Below are 17599 nucleotides of genomic sequence, written 5' to 3' on the forward strand. Positions count from 1 at the left end.
CTTGTCCAGTGGTGATGTCACCCCCTCTGTCTGTGCATTAGTATAGTAGTATAATAGTTTTGCATTCAGAAGAATGGAGAGACTGGTTCAGATCTTCAGCATGAGAGAGGAAGGAAGCTGACCGTCTCCAAAACAAGCAGAGAGCTTGGAAAACACTATCCAAAATCTTTGTGTCCATGCTTTCAGAGATGGACTGACTAAAGGCAGACAAGAAACCAGAGGTATTTGTTCCTGGTAGGGACAGAGTAAATCATGGTGTTCTGCCCCCATTCCATCCTCTCAGCTCTCTCTCAGTGTGACGATTAAGCCAGAGCAGGCTGTGGGGAGCTATAGACATCAGGCTTGCTGCTTCTAGAAGTCACTCCCTCTGTTTGGGACATTGTTAATCCCCTGCGGCCATCTTGGTCATAAGTGCACAGGGGAGGTCAGTAGTTCTACTGTTTTGAGTTTATAGGCCTCACTGGAGCAAGCTGTGCACCGTGATCTTGCTGATGACCTACGTAGTTCTAGAGGTAAGAGAGCATTGTGAGCGCCCTAGCCCTCCCTCTGTATATCTCACACTCTATGCCTGCTACATCAAGGGACACACAGAAGAGGTGAAACAGACTCACACATACCCACACATCCCTGGCCAGGGGAGCCTGTTTGCACACAGAAGAACCAGAGGAAAGGACAAACCAAGACATGAAAACTGCCTTAGGTTCAAATGCCCTCTCCAGCCATGCAGAAGCAGAGACAAACGAGGATTTCTGGCTCATAACAACAGCTTATGACTGGTCCTTGCCAGGTGCCAAGTCACACATGCATGAAGAATGAGGATATAGATGTTAGTAAAGACGTCAGCATCTATGCCTGTTATGAGAGACAGACTTTATGCTTGCTCCAGGAAGATCACTGAACAAGCAAAAAAAAAAAACAAAAACAAAAACAAACAAAAAAAACCACCTACAATAACGAGACATGGGGAAGGTAGAGCCAGAGTCACTATCATACATTATCTAACAAGCAGCACAGTATTCAACCAGAAAGTATGGACATTTAGAAAAGCAAATTGTGGCCCGTATGCAGGAAAAGAAAAGGCTTCAGCTGTGGGAGCGAGGCCAGAACACTGCAAAGCATTTCTTTCACAATGCTCAGGGATGGGGCTAAAACTATGCCAAGCACAGGAGAGGTGTAACAAATCCAGAAGTCAGTCAGAGGATTGGAAAATAACCAATGTCCAGATTGAAAGGTATAACGGAAACGAGATTTCTTTAGAGGGACTCAACAGGTTTTAGATGACAGAGGAAGTGAACTGTAAGAGAGAAAAATCACCATTTAATACAGAGAAAAAAATTAGTTGAAAAAAAATGTGACCAGCACCACAGAGACCTGTGAGACATCATGCATATCAACATGTATTAAAAAACAGTCTTAGAAGAGGAGGAGCCAGGGATAGAAAAATATTTGAATAAATAATGGATGAAACTCCCAAATTTTATAAAGGACATTAATATTCAATAAGCCTTAAGAACAAACAAAAACAGAACCTTACCTGAACACATTATAATCAAGCTGATGAAAGACAAGGAAAATATTAGAAGCATCAAAACAAAAAAAGATTTAGCACACATGGAGGAAAAATTAACGCAATTCGTGAAAAACAGCAAACCTCAAAACAAAACAAAAACCTGGAGGCTAGAGGCAGCAAGAGAAGGCCACATTCCACATACTGTAGGAAAAAAACATGCTTATCAGAGACTTAATATGGAGCAAAATTGTCCCTCAAATATGTCAGAGAAATAAAGACATTCCCAAATAAATCCTGAGAGATGTGTTTCTAGTGTCAGTAATTATATTAAACGTGAATGGACTAAACCGTCCTCTAAAACAGTTTGGATATGCTTGGTCCAGGGAGTGGCACTATTAGGAGGTGTGGCCTTGTTGGAGTAGGCGTGTCATTGTGGGTGTGGGTTTTAAGACCCTCGTCCTCGCTCCGTGGAAGCTAGTCTTCCACTAGCAACCTTCAGAACAAAATGTAGAACTCTCAGCTCTTCCTACATCATGCTCACCTAGACCCTGCCATGCTCCTGCCTTGATGATAATGGACTGAACTGCTGAACCAGTAAGCCAGCCCCACTTAAATGTTGTCCTTATGAGAGTTGCCTTGGTCACGGTGTCTCTTCACAGCAGTAAAACCCTAAGAGAAAGAGGTAGGGAAATGGCTCAGAGGTTGGGAGCACTGGCTGCTCTTACAAAGGACCCTGGTTCTATTTCTAGCACCCATGTGGTGGCTCACAATCACCTGTAACTATAGTGTCAGGAAACCTGACACCCTCTCCTGGCCTTTATGGACAGCAGGCATGAATGTGGTGCATATATACATACTCACTGGTTGTCTTAGTCAGGGTTCCTATTCCTGCACAAGCATCATGACCAAGACACAAGTTGGGGAGGAAAGGGTTTACTCAGCTTACACTTCCACGTTGCCGTTCATCACCAGAGGAAGTCAGGACTGGAACTCAAGCAGGTCAGGAAGCAGGAGCTGATGCAGAGGCCATCAGAAAATGTTATTTACTGGCTTGCTTCCCCTAGCTTGCTCAGCTTGCTCTCTTATAGAACCCAGAACTACCAGCCCAGGAATGACACCACCCACAATGGGCGGGGCCCTCCTCCCTTGATCACTGGTTGAGAAAATGCCTTACAACTGCATCTCCTGGAGGCATTTCCTCAACTGAGACTCCTTTCTCTGTGATAACTCAAGCTTGTGTCAAGTTGACATACAAAACTAGCGAGTACACTGGTAAAACACCCACATGCATAAAATAAAAATAAATGAACCTTTTAAAAAAATGCTTCATTCAAAGAGCAGAGATTGTTAGATCATATTTTTGAAATCCGAGCCCCAACTACGTACTGTCTAGAAGAGATTCACCTTGAATTAGAGTTACAAGTAGGGCTGTCTTGGAGGACTTGGCAGAACCATTATCCTCATAAATTGATGGTAGGCACTTATGCAGACACTTTGAAAACAGCTTGGTACTTCCTAAAAGGCAAAAAGTATCACGCAGCACTTCTAAGAAAGCCTTCCACCCTACAAGGCTCCCAGGGATGTTCATAGTATTACTAATGAAACCAAAACACGCAGACAAACAGTGTAACTGTGGCTTGGTGGATGGCTAAACAAATATCATTCATGTGTGTGTGTGTGTGTGTGTGTGTGTGTGTGTGTGTGTGTGTGTGTAAGTGCTCTTAAACCACAACAAGAAACAAGATCATATATTCTATGATATAGATGAATCTTAGAAGCATTCTGCTAAGTGGATAAACCTAGTCACAAAGCAATGCATACATTATTCCATTTGTGTGAAATACCCTGAAAAGATAAATTTATACAGACAGAATATGTAATTGATGGTTTTTCATGAAGCAGAAGTTGATTACATAGAGGTATAAGGAAGTTGTGGTTTATTGGTGATGGAAATGAGCTGAAACTAGAGTGTAGTGATGGTTGCATAGTCACTTAATAACTTACTAAGTTTGCATATTAAAAATCATCATATTAAGCTGGGTGGTGCTATGCAGTCTGTAGTTTCTACTACCCTGCTTTAAGCTCTGGGCAGACCATGCTATCAGCCACCACCCTGGTTACCTTGGATCTGTGGATGAAACCTGAGAGCGCGCACAAACACACACACACGCACACACACACACACACTTGCACATACTCACACATTTGTACACTCGCACACAAACACACACCATGTAGGTCTCGGGGATTAACTGTGGGCATTGGGCTTGATGCCTTTACTCATGGAATTTCATTGGCCTCTGGTTGTTTTTTGTTTTCGTTTTGTTTTTTTTTTAAAGATTTATTTATTTATTATATATAAATACACTGTAGCTGTCTTCAGACACACCAGAAGAGGGCATCAGATCTCATTACAGATGGCTGTGAGACACCATGTGGGTGCTGGGATTTGAACTCAGGACCTCTGGAAGAGCAGTCAGTGCTCTTAACCGCTGAGCCATCTCTCCAGCCCTCTGGTTGTTTTTTTATGGAGTTTACCTTTCATAGATGCAGGGCTCAGACTCTGTTAGCGTTCTCTAAGGGACAAAACTGCTAGAATGAGCTAATATATATCTACATATTAGTAAGATGGCTGCCTTTTTACAGAAAGGCCAAGAGTCCAGGAGCTGTTCAGTCCATAGAGCAGATGTCTTAGCAGCCCCAATCAAGTGCTGGAGTCCCAGGGAGGTCCTAGAGAGATGACAGTTTTTAGTCCACGTTAGAATCCCAAAGAAGGTTCTGACACCAGCGAAAGGATGTGTCAGAAAATATAAACTTGCCAGTGAGAATGAAGGCAAACGGACACTAAAGTAAAGCCTTCTTTGTCTACGTCCTGTTATGATGGCCACCACCACAAGGCATGGCCTAGAAATAGGGTGGGTCTTCTCATTTCAAATGACTTGGATTTAGGGTGAGTCTTCCACCTCGAATGATCCAACCAAGAGAAATCCATCACAAGTGTGCCCAGCTGCTTCTGTCTTAGTTAATTCTAGATGTGGTTGGCCACCAAGATGAGCTATCACGGACTTGGACTCAGAGCCACACTGTATCCATCGCACCTGAGGGGAGCACCCCCTTCATTTGGCTCCCCGAGTTCTTTCTTGTTCTAGTTTACTACCTGCCTGAAGCAGTCAGCAGTCCTGTAAGATTTAAGATAGTCTAGGGGATCTGATGATACGATATGAAGGCATAAAACTTCTCTTTCAATGGGCCCCCTTTTGTACATGATTCTACCATCACTTAGCTTACATAAGCTTACCACTGCCATCCACATAAGCCCTGTTTCCATATTAGCCTGTCCGGGCATAATTTATCATCTGTCTTAGCTAGGGTTTCTATTGCAATGAAGAGACACCACGACCACAGCAATTCTTTAGGGAAATAATCTTTGGAGTCTGATGAACACGGGGTGGGAAAGGCATTGACTATATCCACCGCCTGTCTAAGGCCTGGTATACCTCAGAGTAGGTAAGGGGTGAGACTGTTAGGCAATGATACCAATCTGGATGGCAGAGCAGTGACTGGCGCTGGCCCCTGAAAGTTGTGCCTAGGTGAGCTTGAAAGGAACAAGAGCTTTCTAGAAAGAGCAGGATCAGCAGGTGGGAAATCGTTAGCTGGATCAGAAGCAGAGACAGGGAGGCAAAGGGAACTGGGCAGAAAGCTAGATGACAGATAAGACGAGGCTGCTCTGCAGAGTACATAACTGATGAATGGTGTGGTGGTTTGGATAACCATGGCTCCTGGTGTCCCACAGGGAGTGGCACTTTTTAGGAGGTGTGGCCTTGGAGTGGGTGTGTCCTTATTGGAAGAAGTGTGTTACTGAGGGAAGGCTTTGAGGTCCCAGAAGCCCAAGCCAGGCCCAGCATCACCCCCTTGTGCTGCCTGCTGATCCAGATGTACAACTCTGGGCTCCTTTTACCACATCTGTCCTGATGGTAATGGACTAAACCTCTGAACTGTAAGCCAGCCCCAGTTAAATGTTTTCTTTTATAAGAATTGCTGTGGTCACGGTGTCTCCTCATAGCAATAGAAACCCTAAGACAAACGGTAAATTATGCTTGGACAGGCTAGTGTGGAAACAGGGCTTATGTAGATAGAAATGAGCTTCAAGCATTAAGGTGAGCAATAAATCAAAGCTTCAATGGCAGGGATAAGAGAACAGAACCGGCAAGTAAAGGAAAATAAATCTTAATTTAACTAACCATGTGATTGCTTTGGAACATGACAAAATAATTAAGTTAAGAACAAACACAGGTGTGTAACGATAGTTGTGAAACACCAAGAATGAGGGATCCAGAGAGTAGGGGTGTCTCCAAGGTTTGTAACTGGAGACATGGCAGGCCTGGGCATAACAGACAGACGGATGCTATGGCAGTGGTAAGACTGAGAGAGGAAGCTGGCAAAATGTATTCTAGATAGGTGTGTGGCAGTGGACATCTAAATGGAGCTACTGTAAATTGGAAACCTGGAGTGAGAATCATATGAGAGCTTGAGTCAAACCTTAGAAGAGGGAAGGGCTGGAAGAGCTCATGGGAGGAAAAGATAAAGGAATGAAAGAACAGAGGCCAAACGCTCTCCTTGGAAGACGATCAGACGCTCAGATGCTAGAGAGTCACAGTGAGCAGGAGAGACTGGGAGACACTCAGATGCTAAGTGTACTGAACTTTTCTTCTATGATATCAAGGTTTGTGGCCCCTGAAGTTCATAGTTTGAAATCCTAATCTCGGAGGCAATGGTAATGGTGCAGCATTGGGCACATGATTAGATTCTGAAACCAGACCTCTCGGGAGTAACAGGCCTTATAAAAGAGACTTCAGTCAGTCATGGTGTAGTTCACACCTTTAATCCCTGCCCTCAGGAGACAGAGGAGGTGAGTCTGAGGCCAGCCTGCCTTATGTGGCCAGTTCCAGGCCATCTAGGGCTGCAGATTGAGACCCAATCTTGAAATACCTGAGCTACCTTGTCTCACTGACTGAGGGCACAGCAGGAGGATGCTGTCTCTGAGAAGGCAGCTCCCTCCAGACACTGAGCCCACCCACAGGCTGATCTTGGATTTCCCCACCTGCACGAGAGTAAGGGATGCATTATGTTGTCTCTAAGCTCTGGTATTAGTCATACCAGCCATGATGGACATGATGGACATTAGTTAATTCTCTTGTCGCTGTAAAACCTAACAAAACATTAGGAGAAACGGGTTTATTTTGGCTTACAGTTTGGGAGGATCAAGGCTGCGATGATGGGAAAGGCAGTAAGTGGAGTACTCAGTGTGCTGACACTACTAAAGCAATCTCGTAGTTCCAGGGAACAGAGGAGGCTAGGCCTTCTTTCTCTATGGAGGCTCCACCTATTAAAGGCCCTACAGCATCCCAAAACAGTGCCATCATAAACACAGGAGCCTAAGGTGGGCATTTCTCATCCAAACCATGGTGTCATCCAGGAAACTCTCTGATCTTTCCTCTGTAAAGCACAGTTTGGACTACTCCAACAGCTCTCTAATCCTCACGACCTCCCGACAGCATATGAGGTAGCCATGAACAATGAACTGCTAGGAACCGTGTTGGTAATGCTCATGCCTACTCAATAAGACATTTGTCAGGTTCATAAGAAAGTATTGGAGTGCATCACTCCACAGTGGGACTCTCTTCTGTCCCCGTCACCAGGCGTCACCCTCTTTGGAAGAAGACCTTGGTGTCAGTGTTACAGGTAGGCTACTAGAACTTTTGTCCTCGACTCGGATAGTCAGAATTTACTCTTATAGAAGGTGGTTCCCTCACATTGCTGTTCACGAGGAAGAAATATTGTAAAATTGGAAGGTACTGGAATACAAGCTCCTGCTGGTTCAGAGCAGGATTCAATGAGCTAATGTATGTGGAAATGCCTGGGGTGTGCATCGCAAATAGGATTGTGTAGAATGATGGAGACCTAAATGAAGACTTAATTCTCGCCTAATCTCAAGTCCACCATCGTAGGTGTGGGAATCCCTTTTCTTTTCTGTACACAAGCACAGTACTAATTTCTGCCTGACAGAGGCCATCAAATGCTGTCTGACGTCTCCGGACTGGTGAATGCCAGCCCTTGGGAGGTCCTTGGCTCTGTCTAACACTAGCTCAGTTCTCTCACAGAGTTAACCAGTGGTTTCCTGACTCTACGTTTACCATTGCGTTTACTGGTTTGAGGAGCTGCCGCTCTGAGTGCAGCATCTGCTAGAACCAGGCTTCTCGCGTGCTATTTAATCTGAGATTGGCCAACAAAAGAAGCTACTGATGTACCGCTCACAGTGTCTTAAACCTGTATAAAGAATCATTGATCCAAAGCAGTCACTGTGTGTGTGAAAATGTATGTGTGCTGGTTGCCATGGAAACCACCCAGCTGGCTGCTCTGTGATCACTCAGTAGCCTTAATTACATACTGGCTTTGCCCGGAAGCCTTCAAAGCTATCTCCATAACAACATCTCCTTGTGGAGTAGTAGTAGTTTCCCATGTAGGAGTTTCTGTTAAGAGGTGGACAAATGCTGCTGGTAAACTGGCTGGTGTGTCCTTACGAAAGCTTTGATATGCGTAGGACATTTTCCGATTTCTGACTTCCTGTCTCAGGCCACAGCACCGCTCCTTTCTCTTTTCATGTGGCATGCTAATGTGTCTCCCTGACCTGTTGCCAAGAAACTGAACTAAGGAGGGGTCTTCACTATGTCAGTGGACTAGAGAGGATTAGCTTCTTCAAAAGTTATTTTTCTTAGTGTATGAATGTGTCCCTCTTGGTGTGTGTATGTGTCACATGCATGCCTGGTACTAGCGAAAGCCAGAGGAGGGGGAATCCCTTGGAACTGGAGTTCCAGATGGTTGAGAGCCTCCATGTGGGTGCTAGCAGTCAAACCTGGGTCTTCTATAAGAACAAGTATTCATAACTACTGATCCATCTACAGCCCCACAAAGTAAAACAAAACACAAAAGCAAAATGTTAAGACACAAGACAGCCAACATTGACCTCTAGACTCCATACACATGCACACATCTGCACAGGACACCTGCACATATGTGTGCATACACACAGAAGCAGATACATACATATCTACCACACACAAAGGCTGGGTTGTTCTAATAGGGGAATCATACACATTTTCTGACATCAAAATAATATGGATCTTTACTTTTTATTAATGTTATATATTTATTTCCTTATATGTGCACATGGGTATGGGTATGTTTGTGCGTGCTTGTGGATATGCGTGCCTGTGCTGTGGGTGGGGAGGCCAGAAGCTGATAATGGGTGTTTTCCTGTCCATTTCTTTTGAGATAGGGGCTTTCATTGAACCTAGAGCTGACTCTTTTGATCAGTGGTCTAGCTGACAGTCCTCAAATCTACACATGAGCACTGAGGCTACAGGCGTGCCCTAGTACAGCCAGCATTTCTGTGTGCGCTGGCGATCTGAACGCACACCCTCATGCTTGCAGAGCAGACCTTACGCACTGAGCCGTCTCCACAGCATCTAGTATTTTAATCCCCACCAGATGTCTTGACACACACTTACAGGAAGGTCCTAAGGCTTAACATTGACCGCTACCTTGAGTGTTCAAGGAGGTGACAAGCAAAGAGGTCTTTCAAGTTCTGAAACAGAGTTCTTAGGTCTGGTTTGACTTGTGTCTGTGCACACAAGGGCAGACCAGGGAGGAAATCCTGGAAGAGCAGGTCTGATGAGGTGTTCCCTGCATGTCCTGTCTCCATACACATGCACACGTATGCACAGGACACCTGCACATATATGTGCACACACACAGAAGCAGATACATACGTATCTACCACACACAAAGGCTGGGTTGTCCTAATAGGGAAATCATACACATTTCCTGACATCAAAATAATATGGATCTTTACTTTTTTCATTCTCTCACATGCTGTGCATTGTGTCACCGCATTTATTTCTTCTTGTTAGCGCTGCCGATTACTCCGACACACCTCCTCCGTGTGTTTTCGGTGGCCAGACTATTTCTGTCTTTCCTCAGCTCCCATGCCATCGCAGGCGAGTTGTCGCTGCTTCCCTGTGCCTGTGTTCACAGCTCCTCACCCTCCTTCCCCACACACACACCACAAAGCTCATCTGACCGTGGGCCTTCTCGCTCAAGTATTCTCCCTCTCCTTTTGGTTGTTACTCAACATCTTTGTGTGTTCTGGAGCGGTCCGATGAAAATATGTCGCGAAATAAAGTAAAGCTCTGCTACAATGTAACTTTTATGTCGAAAGAGTGTACTGGAAAAAAAATCTAATTATGGCTGTCTCCTAATTAAATCATTTTTCTTGTTCACCGGCTAAGCTTCTGTGGTGATGAGAACAATTTTTCATGGAAAATTTAAGCCCAGAGGCAACAGCATAATTTCCTTTACCGTCTCTAACTGGGCTCTAACCCAGCATGTCGATGCCTTTCCGTGACATCAGCGGTGAGGTGTGGTGGGAACATGGAGCGGCTTGTGAGGGTTTAGTGCTAAAGCATGTAGAAACACCAACAAAGAAGCCAGTTACCCAGGAGTCATTCGTTTATGAACAAGATTTTTTTTCCAGGGTCCCTAGGAGGGAAATACTGTTCAGGATTTGAGGGAAAATAAGCACATTCTGTTTTCTGTTGTCACGTTAATTCAGAGAAGAGGGTTATGTTCTGGGGCATCTTGAATACGGCGATGATTTGTCTTGTCTCTGTGCCTTACGTCTCCCCCTCCTTCCCAGACCCGGAGATGGTTTGTCTTGTCTCTATGTGTTATGTCCCCGCCACACACACACACACACACACACACACACACACACACACACACACACACACACACACACACGTGTGCATTACAGTCTACCCCCTCCTCCTGAAACCTGGTTTCAGTACTGCCCATCATCACAGCGTTCTGCATTTGCAAAAATACGGTGGTAATTCTGGGTTTCACAACTTTTGGCTGAAGGAATTTGCTGCTCATTTACTGTGGAGACACTTAATTTCCAGTGTCCTGACTGCGGTTTTTCTGGATGTGCCTCATATCCTTTAGAATAACTAGAGTGTGAAACACGAAGGTCAGTTATTTCTCATTTGGGGTGTGGGGTGGGGGCGGGGGTGGATGCAGTGATGCGAGCACCAAATAAACAAGTTTCCAGGGAGCAGCGCTGAAAGAAGCTGATTAACCACTCCTGAACACTGGTGGGAGGGGGTCAGAGCCAGTGTTCGAGCCAGTCCTTCGTACAGTTTCCTCACCTTCCTCTTGACATCTTACCCACACGGTGTTAGACTTCTTTCTCAGCACTCGAAGTTTAACATCCGGGAGATTCCCTCTTCTGTTCTTACCTGTGTTCCACTCTTGGGTCCGGACGGGGAGGTCAGGGCACTCTCTCCCACTCAATAACCTCTTAAAAAATTTTAAATATCATATTGTGTGTGTGTAAAGGCACATGCCATGGCTCACTTGTAAAAGTTAGAGGAAAGCCCACCAGAGTCAAATTTTTTTTGCTTTCTCCATACTGGTCCCAGGGATTGAACTCAGGTCCTCTGGTTGGTTGACAGTGTCTTTACCCTCTGAGGCATCTCACTGGCTGGCCCTCCATGGAAGTCTTACCGCATCCATGTCTGCCTTGCTCTTCCAGATTGCCAAGCGTTGGCTGCCCTTTGACTGTGCTATGAGCTGCACTTTCTTCTCTGCACCTTTAAAGTGTCAGCACTAGAGAGGGAAAGTGTGGGCAGTAATTCTGCCGCGTCTCACAGGTGCCCTGGGGTTGGCTTTCTGTGCTGTGTTCTTCTGAGATAGCTAGTGCATGCTAGAAGGTAGGTGCTGTGTGGTCTATCCAGGGGCGTCCATGAAGGTATGGTCATACGTGTTCTGTGTTCTGTCGCTTTACCCCTTTGCCTTGAGTGGTCGGGCTGGCCACTCTTCTCCCGGACAGTTGAGCAGCCCACAGCTGGTGGGCCAGCTCAGAGCTCCCTCCTGCTTAGCGATTTGTTTTTCTTTTGTTTTGTTGAGGTGTGTGGTTTGCATAAGAATGCTCCCCCCCCCCCAGGCTCAAACTTTTGACTGCTTCATCCTTAGGAGCTGTGCTAGTGGCGGGGGTTAGGAGACGTGGCCTTATTGGAATAGCTGTGGCCTTTTTGAAGGAAGTGTGTCACTGGGTTGGGGGGTTACAAATGCTCAAGCCAGGCCCAGTGCAGCTCTCTCTGCCTGTGGATCTAGATGTTGAACTCTCAACTATGTCTGTCTGTACACCGCCATGCTTCCCTCCATGATGAACCTGTAAGCCAGCCCCAGTTAAATGCTTTCTTCCTTTGTAAGAGTCGCCATGATTGGGTGTCTCTTCACTGTCATAGACTAACATTGACTAAGACACGGTGCTCAGTATCAGCTGAGGCCGACCTGGAACTTACCCACCTCTTCATTCTTGGGAGTCTTTCCTTTGTCCTGAGTGCAATGTCCTGTCAGCAAGTTCATTCAGCACACGTGTAGAGTGGTGTCTTAGTGTTCTATGCTGGGAAGAGACACCAGGACCATGCAACTCTTATGAAAGAATTTAATGGGGGTTGGGGATTTGGCTCAGTGTAGAGCGCTTGCCTAGGAAGCGCTTAAGGTCCTGGGGTTCGGTTCCCAGCCCCAAAAAAAAAAAAAAAAAAAAAAAAAAAAAAAAAAGAATTTAATGGGGGTGGGGTGGGTCGTTTACAGTGTAAGAACCTTAGCCCATTATCAACCTGGTGGGGAGCATGGTGGCACTCGGGCAGACATGGTGTTGAAGAAATAGCTGAGAGTTCCATGTCAGAAGGCAGAGAGAGACACTGGGTCTGGCTTGGGCTTTTGAAACCTCAACACTCACTGGAAGTGACATACTTCCTCCCACAAGGTCACAGCTCCCAATTCTTCTCAAGTAGTGCCACCCCCTGATGAATAAGTGTTCAAATACCTGAGTCTCTGGGAACCATTCTTACTCAAACCACCATGAGGGGCCTCTCCTATTTAAGACCTGTGTTAACAAACCGCAGCGACAAAGGGGCACCGGACTTCTGTGTGCATCGGTTTGCTCATCTGCAAAGCAGAAATAATGGTATGCACTTCAGGGAAATGTTGCAAGACCAGCAAGCTGTTTTGTTACTTGGAGAGGATGAGTTTCCCTCACAGGGTTGTAAGGTTTGAGGTGCTGGCTTGCATTTTGGATTGAGTTGTGCTCTGGAACCCTTAGGTCTGTAGGGAGCTGTCAACTTGTTCTCTCACTGTTCTACCATTCAAAGAGTTTTAAAGCTATCACAAATGACCAAGTAAGTAAAATTACGAGCTGTATTATGCAGTTTTAAAATATATTAAATTTTCTCCAGATAACTCGGGGACCCCAATTTATTGCCTTAGTTAACTTTAAGAAGTATTTTCTTGGTGGGTTTGTTTACTTGTTTGAAGAGTAAGAACCAGCATCTCTTAAAGACAGTTGGACAGGTCTCCAGTGGGAACTCATAGCTTTCATGTCTGTTAAGTTGGTGATGAGCTGAGACAAATGAATTCACGGCCACAGGCTGTGGTGGAAAAGACCTGCAGTTTCCAAGTGCTGGATGGGCTGCAGGGAACACTGATACCAAACAGTGTTACCCTTGTAGCCTAGCTGTCACGCTTCTGGGTGTTGCTAAGCTCCACCCCTACAGCTACCTGGGAACAGCCTGATGTGCGCTGCCCCACAGTTGCCTGGCAACAGCCAGCTGTGCCTGACTATAAAGGGGGCTGCTTGCCCCCTCCTCTCCCTCTTATTTCTCTCTTGCTTTCTCTTTGTTCTCTTCTCTTCCCTGCTCTCCCCCTCTTCATTGTCCCTTCTCTCTATCCCTTCCCCCTTCCCTCCACGTCCTCTCCTCTCCTCTTCTCTCGTTAAACTTCTCCACGTGGAACCATGTTGGCCTGATGTGCTTTGTTCGGGCACTGGCCGAGATTTAAACCCTAACACTGGGTGTATTCCCAGGAGAAAGGAAGACCAGGGCTCACACTGTCTGTAGGGCAGAAGTGGCAGCGACTTGATTGAAAGGACTCTGGGCTCCTGAACTGTGTGCCCTTAGCAGGTGAACTTCATGACAGGGCATTATACATTTTTAAAAAGCTGCTTTGAAAATAGTTTGAAGTTAGCGTGTAAAGTATTCGATCTCATTATGACATTTTCAGAGGTAGTTTTTGCTGACTCCTGCCTCTCTTTCCCTCCCTATCCTCCCGCCGTGCCTTCCCACTCCCGGGTAGCCTGCTTCCCCTTCTCACATCACATTTTCTGCTACCCTGATCCTTACTACCTGATCCCTCTGCCTCTTGCTGTGATGTTGCCTTTTTACTATGGCAGTCTGGGTGTCACTTGGGCAAAGGAAGATGTTTAGACCGGAGCCTTGCTGTTCGGGTTGTCAGCCACTGTCTCCTGAGCTCAGTTCTCTTATGAAGAGATAAGCCCAGACTCCCCATAGCAAGGCAGAAGGCGAGGACCTGGGACTGTATGAGGGGCTGAGGTGGGTTAAAGAAAAACAGCCTGCCTGCCATTCCCTCGGACTAAATGTTTCAAGTAAGCAAACACAGTGTTCCAGAGCTCTGCCTCTCCCTGGGTACACCTGCTAGGGCTGGACTGGGCCTCCCAGGCCATGGCCTCAGGCATCAGGTTGATGTATCAGGTGGCTTTCCTCCGACTTTGGAGTTAGGATTGGACACTTTTTAAAGCAAGCTTTTCAAGTTGACGGCTCTCTGGGTCCTAGCTTGCAAGGCCGTAGGCGCTCATCTTTGTGTATTGTGGGTAGTGAGGAGAGGTGGCCTGCCAGCTTTTGTTAGAGAGAACGGGGAGGGAGCAGACTCCCTGAGGGTATGGAGTATGGCCAACCCAGGACTGCCTGTGGCTGTTCACATGCCTCTTTTTCTGTGTCACTAGAAGGCCCGCATATGCCTCCCCTCCACGCATGGAGACATCCCTGCCGAGGTACTTGTTATGTTTCTTAACCATCAATACTGATCAATACTTTTCCTCTGTATCTGGCTGTCTTTTTAAGCTTCTTAGATGATCTCACTGGAAGCTAGTAGGGGTGGGGGCCTCCATTGGTTAAAGAGCTTGTTCCCCGGCAGCGAAGACTTGTATTTTGATTACCTCCAGAAGATGTGCATGTGTTCAGGGTTCAAAGACTGCAGGCATACAACCACGGATGAGCATCCGTGTAAAACACAGAACCCATGTAAAATAATTAAATTGCAGTGTAGGGTGCCTCTGATCTTAAGGTTGGGGAGCAGAGGCAGGAGGATCCCTCAGGCTTACTGGTTAGGCTGTCTGGGTCAATCAGTGAGCCCAGGATCAGTGAAAGGCCTTGTCTCAAAAATAGAGATTGATTCAGGAAGATGCCCGGTGATGACTTCCAGTCCGTACATACAGGAACACAACCACATATCAAGTCACAGGCCAGCTGCCTCTCCAAGCATACAGTATGTTTCTCTGGGATTTTTAAAATACCTTACTAGGAGACAGGGCTTTCTAGTGATTGTCCCCACTCCCTTCGGCTTCCCTTGGTGGTGATGGCAGCTGCTAACTGCCCCACACCCAGCATTTCCATTAACACCCAGTGGCTTAGCGTTTCCTAAGCTTACTGAGTGCTGTTCCTTCTACAGAAAATCCCCTTCTCAGCTTTCCATGCCTGGTAGCTGTCCTTCAGACTTCACACAGACCCCTCCCTGTGAGAGGCTCGTTCTGTGACACTCAGTACTGTACCCGTATCTTGACCTCTGCCAAGTGATGTTGAGTCGGCTTCCTCATGTATGTCCACTGTTGACTACTCAGCATGGCCTTCTGCAGCAAGTCTGGCCTTTCTTGCTACCTCTCTAGGCCCTCGTATGATTTCCACAAGAGCAGTTTAGCTTCACCTCAGCAAAAACTCAAAGCGTTTGCCATTTCCAATCTGGTGACTGAAGACTTTGAAACATTTCTTCTTTATTTTTAAACTTACATTTTAAAATACTTTCCAGCAGAATAAAGAAGGGTGTCTTGGTCAGTCATAATAAAATGCCGTAGAGTGAATGACTTCCAACCTCTGTCTCTCTGTTTCTGTCTGTCTGTCTGTCTGTTTGCGCACAGGCACGTGTGTCCATGTGAGGGTGGAGGTCAAAGGAGGCTTTGAGTGGCAGGCTTTAGGAGCCTCTCACCATTTGTTTGGCATAGGGTCCTCATTGGCTGGCTAGGGAGCGAGCTCCAGGAGTCTACCTGTTTCTGCCTCCCATGTTGACATCACTGGGGTAAGAAGTATGCTTGAGTTCTGAGGGTCAGGCTCAGGTCCTCATGCCTCCAAAACAAGCTCTTTAACAACCGACCCATCTTCCTAGGAATCTATTTCCTGACAATGCTTGAAGCTAGGATTCCAAGCTTTGGGGATCAGCAGGGTGGTTTCTGCAGGGACCTGAGGCTGGTTGTCTCATCCTGGATGTTCCTGGGACTTCACCTTTGGTGTCATGGAGCTGGTGGGGAAAGAGCAACCTAGATGGAAGGAGAACCTGGGAGCACATGCTTTGGTAATTATTTAGCTGTTTTATTTTTTGGTTTGGCACTGGGATGAGCCTAGAGCCTCATACACATTAAGCACACACTGCCACTGAGCTACACCCTCAATCCTGCATTCTTCATATGAGTGCTGGTGCTATCATGGTGGCCCCGCCTCCAAAGGTCCCATCCGAGCTTAGGACTTTGGTATAGGGCATCGTTCAGTCTGTTGTGTAGGGGCCATAGGTGTCTGTTTACAGTTTACAGAGACCTGGAGTTGAGTGGCGAGAAAGGTAAGGCCTTTGTCAGTTCCTCAGATGGAAGTCTGCTGGCGACTGAGGCCTGTCGGATGCTTAGCGCGCTAAGGAGTTCTTGTGTGACATTTAGAACTGTATTCCGTCATGCGGAGGCTCACTCCACCCCAGTGATGCTGACTCAGGAATTGCTGGCTAAAGCAAGGAGGTGGGTCAAGAGCAGCAAAGGTCTCACCGATCAGACACCAGATCTCCGACTTTTGAACACTGACAGGAAGCTGGTATCTGGTGCCGACACATATCTTAGCATGTCTGTTATTCCCCTCTAATATGGTGAAGTTTAACAAGGAAGATGAATCGAAGGCACTGTATCAGGAGATGAAACGGTTGTCATGATGGATTTTTATTTTGGACTCCTTTGAGTGTAAGTCTACCTCATTTCTAAAAGCTGTCTGAGGAATTAGATCTGCCCTCTGTTTGGATCCAAAGTTAAGAAATGAGGACACATTGGCCACAGGCCCTTTATCTGCAGCAGCAGCAGCAGCAGCAGCAGCAGCAGCAGCAGCAGCAGCAGCAGCAGCAGCAGCAGCAGCAGCAGCAGCAGCAGGGCACTACTCTGGGACTTGAGAACTGCTGGAACCTTTGATCCACAGGACAGAGGGCTAAAAGAGTAACGGGCAGGAATCCATCATTCTGTGAGTAGCTGACAGCAGAACAGCCCAGTCCCCAGAGGCTGGAGTAGGAGAAAAGAGACCAAGCCACTGACCGTCACCACAGCCACACAACTCAAGTAGAAACTGTGCCCTGGAGAACTGTGGGACCGTGAAAGGCACTCTGGTTCCCTGTTGAGGAGGTTTGAAACCCAGATGACCCTGAAGGAATGGTAGGTGTTTCGCTTGACTTCCAGGAAACCAGGCTGGTCACTAGCCCACAGCCCTCCATAGATCTGTGGCCATCGGTCATGTAAGGGCACCGCCCCCCCAAGCCCCTTGTAGGTAGAGGACATCAGGTGAGGTCACGTAGGCTCAAGACAGATCTCCATAATGAGGTACCTAAAGGCCTGGAGGCTTAGCCAATACCTTTCCTTCTCAGACACTCCTCCCTGCAAAAGGAATTTAATCTCAGGCCCCTGCAGAGAAGGGGGGTATAGTTTTACTCATGACAATAAATGCCTTAAAACCTGGGACTGTCTCTTTTCATTGGGATCCACTATAGGGAGCCACAGAGAAGGCCTTTGCCTGCAGAGCTGCCATCAAATCTCCTGAAGAAGGCCTCCCTGTGCTCCCAGTGTCACCCACCACCAAGCCGCAGCCTGGCCCACCACCA

General features: G+C 46.7%; 1 protein-coding gene across 1 annotated transcript in view; it reads left to right on the forward strand.

Moving 5' to 3' along the window:
• Positions 1–17599, forward strand: part of Tmem241 (transmembrane protein 241) — a 108091-nt gene that overhangs the window by 70010 nt on the left and 20482 nt on the right. The gene's annotated exons all lie outside the window — the stretch shown is intronic.

Source organism: Rattus rattus, chromosome 15, assembly GCF_011064425.1.
Source record: "Rattus rattus isolate New Zealand chromosome 15, Rrattus_CSIRO_v1, whole genome shotgun sequence".
In the NCBI taxonomy this organism is placed as follows: Eukaryota; Metazoa; Chordata; class Mammalia; order Rodentia; family Muridae; genus Rattus; species Rattus rattus.